The 6,247-nt window shown below is 40.2% G+C and overlaps 1 long non-coding RNA gene across 1 annotated transcript; it reads right to left on the bottom strand.

The window, feature by feature from the left end:
• Positions 1–2,977: 2,977 nt before the first annotated feature.
• LOC307167127 lies at positions 2,978–3,634 on the bottom strand. Its single transcript, XR_013822737.1, has 4 exons — positions 3,574–3,634; positions 3,393–3,487; positions 3,119–3,164; positions 2,978–3,030 (listed from the first exon to the last, which is right to left on the bottom strand). It is a non-coding gene; the product is annotated as an uncharacterized lncRNA (long non-coding RNA).
• Between the last annotated feature and the right edge of the window lie 2,613 nt (positions 3,635–6,247).

The following is a 6,247-nucleotide window of genomic DNA, read 5'->3' as shown; positions in this document are numbered from 1 at the left end:
AAACGCACTTTTCGCATAAAATACTGTGACGCACACATGTACAATGCACCTTCATGCGAATGGAATACGCACTTCTGCGTATGGACAGACAAACAGATACTGCATGCACTTTTTCTCAAAACCTGGAACCTACCCTCCTGTTTCCTCCCTTCTTTTATCACTTTTAGGTTCTTTTTGGTGGGGTCTTTTGTTTAAGGCCGTCACCAACCGGGCTCTAGCTTACCAGGGGCAGCACAAAACAAATATAAGCAAAATTTGCTTACCTTATTTTTATGGCGCCTTTGTTTTGTGAGGCCTCTGACAGCACGCCCACCGTGGTCACTCCTCGACCCCTTGTCCCTCCTGGCTGGCTCGCCAATTATGTTGTGGCGAATTCATAGTTCTTTTTGGTTCAGGTCTCAAAGTAGTTTCTCAGAGTCGAGGTTCCAGGTCAGAAGAATTAACTTTATTGACAAGCAACAAAGTGAGAAGCCGGCCGGCCGTCCGGACATCTGAAGTTACAATGGCCAGTGTTCATGTCTTATATTTTTTCTTATCGCTAGGTGCCCAATGGGCACCCTCAAATCTATCTCTTCCCCTCTGTCACGCCTGGTGACCTTGGCACAGCTAGACATGTCTTCTCTATTGGTCAAACCTCACACAATGGTGCTCTGTTTCATACTGTATTTTGACACTTTGCATTTGCTGATGCATACTGGTTATTTTCCATTCTCTCATCCTTTCTCAGACCCATTTTGTCATGCTTGTCATTTTCATTACATCATACTTAGACATGAATCAAGGAAAATTCTCCAACACTGGTCATTTGCCGTCCAGGGCCCAAAGCTGTGGAACGCACTTCCAGCAAACCTACGAAGCATTACCGTGTTGAGTGTTTTCAAATCACAGTTGAAAACACACCTATTCAGACAAGCTTTTAACTCGTAGCTTCCGATTTGACTGTTATTTTTATGTACATTTATGTTTTTATATATTGTTGTCTATTGATGTTTTTACTGGAAAGCGCCTTGTGCACCTTCTGGCTGTTGTTAGGCGCTCTACAAATAAAATTGATTGATAAAGGTGATGATGCACAGGGCAACTTTTTGAGCAATGTAAATGGACTGCATTTATATAGCACTTTCAACAGACCTATGGCCACCAAAGCGCTTTACATATTGCCTCACATTCACCCATTCATTAATACACCGACGGCGGTGTCAACCATGCAAGGCGCCATCCAGCTTGTCGGGGATTGAACCACCAACCTTCCAGTTTGTAGACAACTTACATGAAGCACTGAGCCACTGCCACCCCAATGTTGCCAAGCAATGTTGCTGAGTGATGTTGCTTGGGCACTTTCCCATTGAGAATGCGCAGAGGATAGAGCAGCATCCATTAGCATACGAGTGTTGAGTTAACTGATTCACAAGAGTTTAGATAACTAATACACACCACTGTATCCCGTGTAGGGAGATTCTGTCAGGAGATCGCCACATCCAAAGTCAATGAGTGTAGGGCTGGGTATCGTTCAAAAAATTTCGATACCAATACCGATACCGATACCTTGATTTCGATACCGGTTCCTGAACGATACTTTTTTCGATACCAATTTTATGAAATCCATTACCTCAGAAAAACTTTGGTTTTTATTTTTTCAGTTTGACAAAGGAACAAAAAAAGCACAAAGGAACAAAATATTCCTTATACATATACATAAGGAACAACATATTTTTTATAAAGAGCTCATGCTCACCAAAGCTGAATTTGTTTGATCAAAAATACAGCAAAACTTGTAATATTGTGGAATAGTATTACAATTTTAAATCTTATTTGAATATATTTCAAAATGTAATTTACTCCTGTGATGTCAAAGCTGAATTTTCAAAATCATTACTTCAGTGTCACAGGATCCTTCAGAAATATGAAAACAGTTTTTGGAAACTGATGCATTTTTTCATGATTCTTTGATGAATAAAAATTTCAAAAGAACAGCATTTATTTGAAACAGAAATATTTTTTAACATTACACGTTTTAAGGTCATTTTTGATCACTTTAATGCTTACTGAAACAATTCTGACCAACCAACACTTTTTTGAAAGGCAGTAGGTCATTATTGCAATATAAACACGGTCAGAGTGATCAACAAGGTATCTCTTCATTTACCAGTCAAAGACGGAGCCACTTTCTGCTCTTATGTTTACTCCGTGGCCGTGCACTGTCAAGGGCTTCATCAGATCTGTCGTGGTACCGGTCTTTGCAGCAATTATTTTACCGCAAATACTGCATCGCGAGCTGTTGGCATCGAGCCTGGAGAAATGCAGCCACACTTTTGATCGACTTTTCCACATCTTTAGAGTATTGTGAGTGTGTGTGCTCGCGTCTCATTGAGTATGTGCGCGAGTTTGTGTGTGTGTGCTCGCGTCTCATATGAGAATGTGCGTGGACAGTTTGTGTGGGCGCGCGCGTCTCATATGAGTATGTACGCGGAGAGTTCCGCGCGTCTCGTGTGTGTAGAGTTTGCGTGTATGTGCATGAGCGACTTTAGGCGTGTCGTTGTGCATTTCATATGTATTTGTTTGAGCACTGACGTTGACGAGTTAACCCCTTAGGTATCGAAATCTGGTACCGAAAAACAAGTCATTTTTCGATACTCGATACTACCGAGGCAATTCGGTCGGTACCTAAAAAGTATCGAACTCGGTACCCAGCCCTAAATGAGTGTGATGTCGTGGTTCTTAACGTTTATCAGCAGGTTCTCTAATTTGATGTCGCCATGGTAAACTTGGTTTACCACGGCAACAGCACGCATCAGCGGCTAGTGTTGCCGACCACATGATGTGCTGCGCAAATTTCTCATCAATGCTGCCGCCGTTGCGTTTCACAAAGTCAAACACATCCATGCAGCGCGAGAAACGCTCGAGGACCATGACGTAGAAGTCCTGCTGATCCTGCCAGTCCAGCAGCTTGATGATGTCCATCGCTTGACCTTTTTTACTGGCCAGGATTGTCAGAGCGACTTCTTTGGGAAGAGGTTCGGGATGATCAGGCTGGAAGAAAGAAACATATGATGTCAGATGGTTTTAAATAGGGATTTAACTCTTGAGTTTGTCTGCTGATAAAATCACTTATACTCACAATGCTGATACATGTGTTTCGTCTTTTGGATAAATTTCAGTGCCACCTGATGGACAAAACAAAAAGCAATGAATGTGTGTAGAGATCATATCATAAATTCCAAGCAAGAATTTAAATCCTAACAGGTCAAGAAGAGCCCCTAAATAGTGAATATATGACTGATGTCTTGATGTCTTGCTTAGGATAAAGTGAGATGTCAAAGGATGAGAAATAATTTGTATCAAACACAATTTGGTAAACTAGAAGTGGTAAGAAAAAAAGAAAAGAATCAAACCTTCTGGCCATCCGCCAAACGAGTGCCTTCATAGACGGCACCAAATCCGCCTTGCCTCAGCTTACGGCCAATTGCATATCGGCAGCAAATGGCGTCTGTTAAAAGATGAACAGAAGAGGAATGTTTAGTGGTGCTTTGCAGATATTGGAGACTTGGTTACGGAGAGGACAGGACATTTCACCTGCTGTCTTACGGACTGGAGCGTCATGGACTCGAGTTTGAAGCTCAGCAGCGGGAAGGACAGGAGGTCCAGAGTAGTCGATTGTCGAGTTCACGCGCATAGGTTATCACCCGCGTGAACTCGACAATCGACTACTGTGGACTTCGACCGAAAACAGGAAGAAAATACAGGTACTGTATGTGCGCTGGCTGAATTAACATAATTTTTATTCATATCTTTCACATCTACTGCAGTCAGATTCACCGCGTTCACTCTGAAGGAATCACTCACATTAGCTGTGCACTTGTAATGACACATCAAGGATGTTAAGAGGCTAAAAGCAGGTTTAAAACTTGCCCCATTGAAGTCAACAGGGTGCAAATTTTAAAAAGAGGATAACACGGTGTAGGCAACACCGATTTTTGTCGTTGTTCTCTGTACTGACAGCACTCCAAATTTACAAAAAAATTAGCTCAATGTTAAAATTGACCGGAGTTCTCCTTTAAGTATGATTCTCATCATCTAAGTACATTTACTGACAGATAGTCTGAGTAACTTTTTGTCCTTTTGTCTTTCTTCATCTGAAGTGGTGCACTGAAAGGATTCATGTCACCTTCATCAGTCCTTTCTTTAATTCACTGGAAAACATTAAAGGGATGGTTCGGAGTAAAATCAACCTAGGGTCCTTTGCACCATGACCTCGAGCCAAACACCCCCCCAGAAGCCTTTTTTCCCTTGGTTGAACATTATTAAAGTTAAAGCTTATTTTGAAATATCAGCCATATGGCGTAGTGCAGGCAGATACTGGATATAATGGATACTAGGGTGTATCTCGTAAATTACCCCACTAATAATGCCCGGAATGGTTAAAACCACTGTAAAAGTACCAACTTTTCATATTATATTCAGCATTTTGGTATAAAAAAACATACAGAACATACAAAACAATGGTGGGCGGTTCGTATCTTTATGATTAATAAGCACATTGCATTATCTTCGTGAAAAATGTAACCTGCAATTTACACTTTAACATTAAATCTCCGTGCATTATTGATGTAGGCTAATGGTAATTATAATACTCTTACAATAACGCCGAAAGTAAGGAAGTGGTTGTTTGTCTCCTGTCGTCGCCGATTCGAGATCTGAGTCCGGCTCGAACATATAAGGCCGGATAACATTTCCCTCAGCAATGTCCATCATTACAGTTTAATTCACCTTACTTGTGAGCATCACCAAACCACAGCAGGCTACAGCATACATGACCCTAGTTACCTGTGGTTGGCCTGGCCGTGCGTCACTCAGAAAACAACAGGCCAATCAGAAGAGAGGCTCATGAATATTAATTAGAAAGGCCAAAATCTGTTCTTAGCAGAGTTCCTGAGAAAGGAGCTGTAAAAATTTATTGGGATGGTTTTTAGTACTTATACCGCAAATATATATTCTTAAGGACATCAAAACCTAAAATAAAACTTCAGAAAGGTGTACAATATGGGACCTTTAACATTCCTGATTGTTTGAATGATCCGCCCTCGGGGGCCCCCTTAAAATGCGCGGCCCCAGGCAATTGCCTGGCTTGCCTGCCCTTTTGCGACGCCTCTGGGCATTAGTGTCGCAGAAACTATGTACTTCACCCTAAATACACTAATAACTATCTAATTCTCCAAAATGTTGTCTCTGTAGGAGTATTTATTGTAGGATTCTCAGTATTTAGACGTCAGTCCCATTTTCTCAGAATCAGCTGCTGGTGAAGAGTGAAGCCGCTACAGAGACACAATCACCAGAGACTGAAAACAGTCATCACACACTAATGGGTGTGTGACTTTACAGAATTTTCTTGTTTTAATCTTTTTATGGGTCTGTTCTTTTGAATTACAGATTTTCACAATGATCCAATACATTTGCTAAAATAACAGTGAAACAAGAGAGAGTGACTATAACTCTTTTACTTTGTGCATTGGATTGTTGCAAAATATGTTGATAATTATTCAATATTTTTTTCACAATTTATTAGCCTTAATTATAAATTTAGGCTAAGGTGAAAAGTTTTATTTTAGAGAAAATAAAGAGCTACATTTGAGATATACTGTAAGAATGCCGTGCTGGTGTCCCCAGCAGAGGGCAACATAGGTCATGTGAATGAATTTCACAAACATTTGTTTCAGTAAAATATTTTTTATTTTTATATTTTCTAAAAGTAATTTAACTTGTTCTTTTGTTTCTTGCTTTTGGGATCAGAACACAGTTTATCACTAATTCCTAAAGAAGCCCATTTTTAAATTTAGATCAATCTTTGCTATTAAGCAAATTTCATTTGCTATTATGTAGCCTGTCGCAAACCTTAGTCTGGCTTGTATTTTTTATGCTTTAAACTTAATATAAACTCAAATACAGTTTCTCACAAAAGTGAGTACACCCCTCACATTTTTGTAAATATTTTATTATATCTTTTCATGGGACAACATTGAAGAAATTACACTTTGCTACAATGTAAAGTAGTCTAGAGCTTGTATAACCGTGTAAATTTGCTTTCCCCTCAAAATAACTCAACACAGCCATTAACGTCTAACCCGCTGGCAACAAAAGTGAGTAGGCTACACCCCTAAGTGAAAATGTCCAAATGGACCTGACGCAGTTCCATTTTGAACAACAGGTGTTGTGCCAAATTTCGACCCCTGCCAAATTATTACCCCCCTAG

The sequence above is a fragment of the Squalius cephalus genome (assembly GCF_949319135.1).
Source record: "Squalius cephalus genome assembly, chromosome: 11".
Classification (NCBI taxonomy): Eukaryota; Metazoa; Chordata; class Actinopteri; order Cypriniformes; family Leuciscidae; genus Squalius; species Squalius cephalus.
This window is presented reverse-complemented; position numbering and strand designations above follow the sequence as displayed.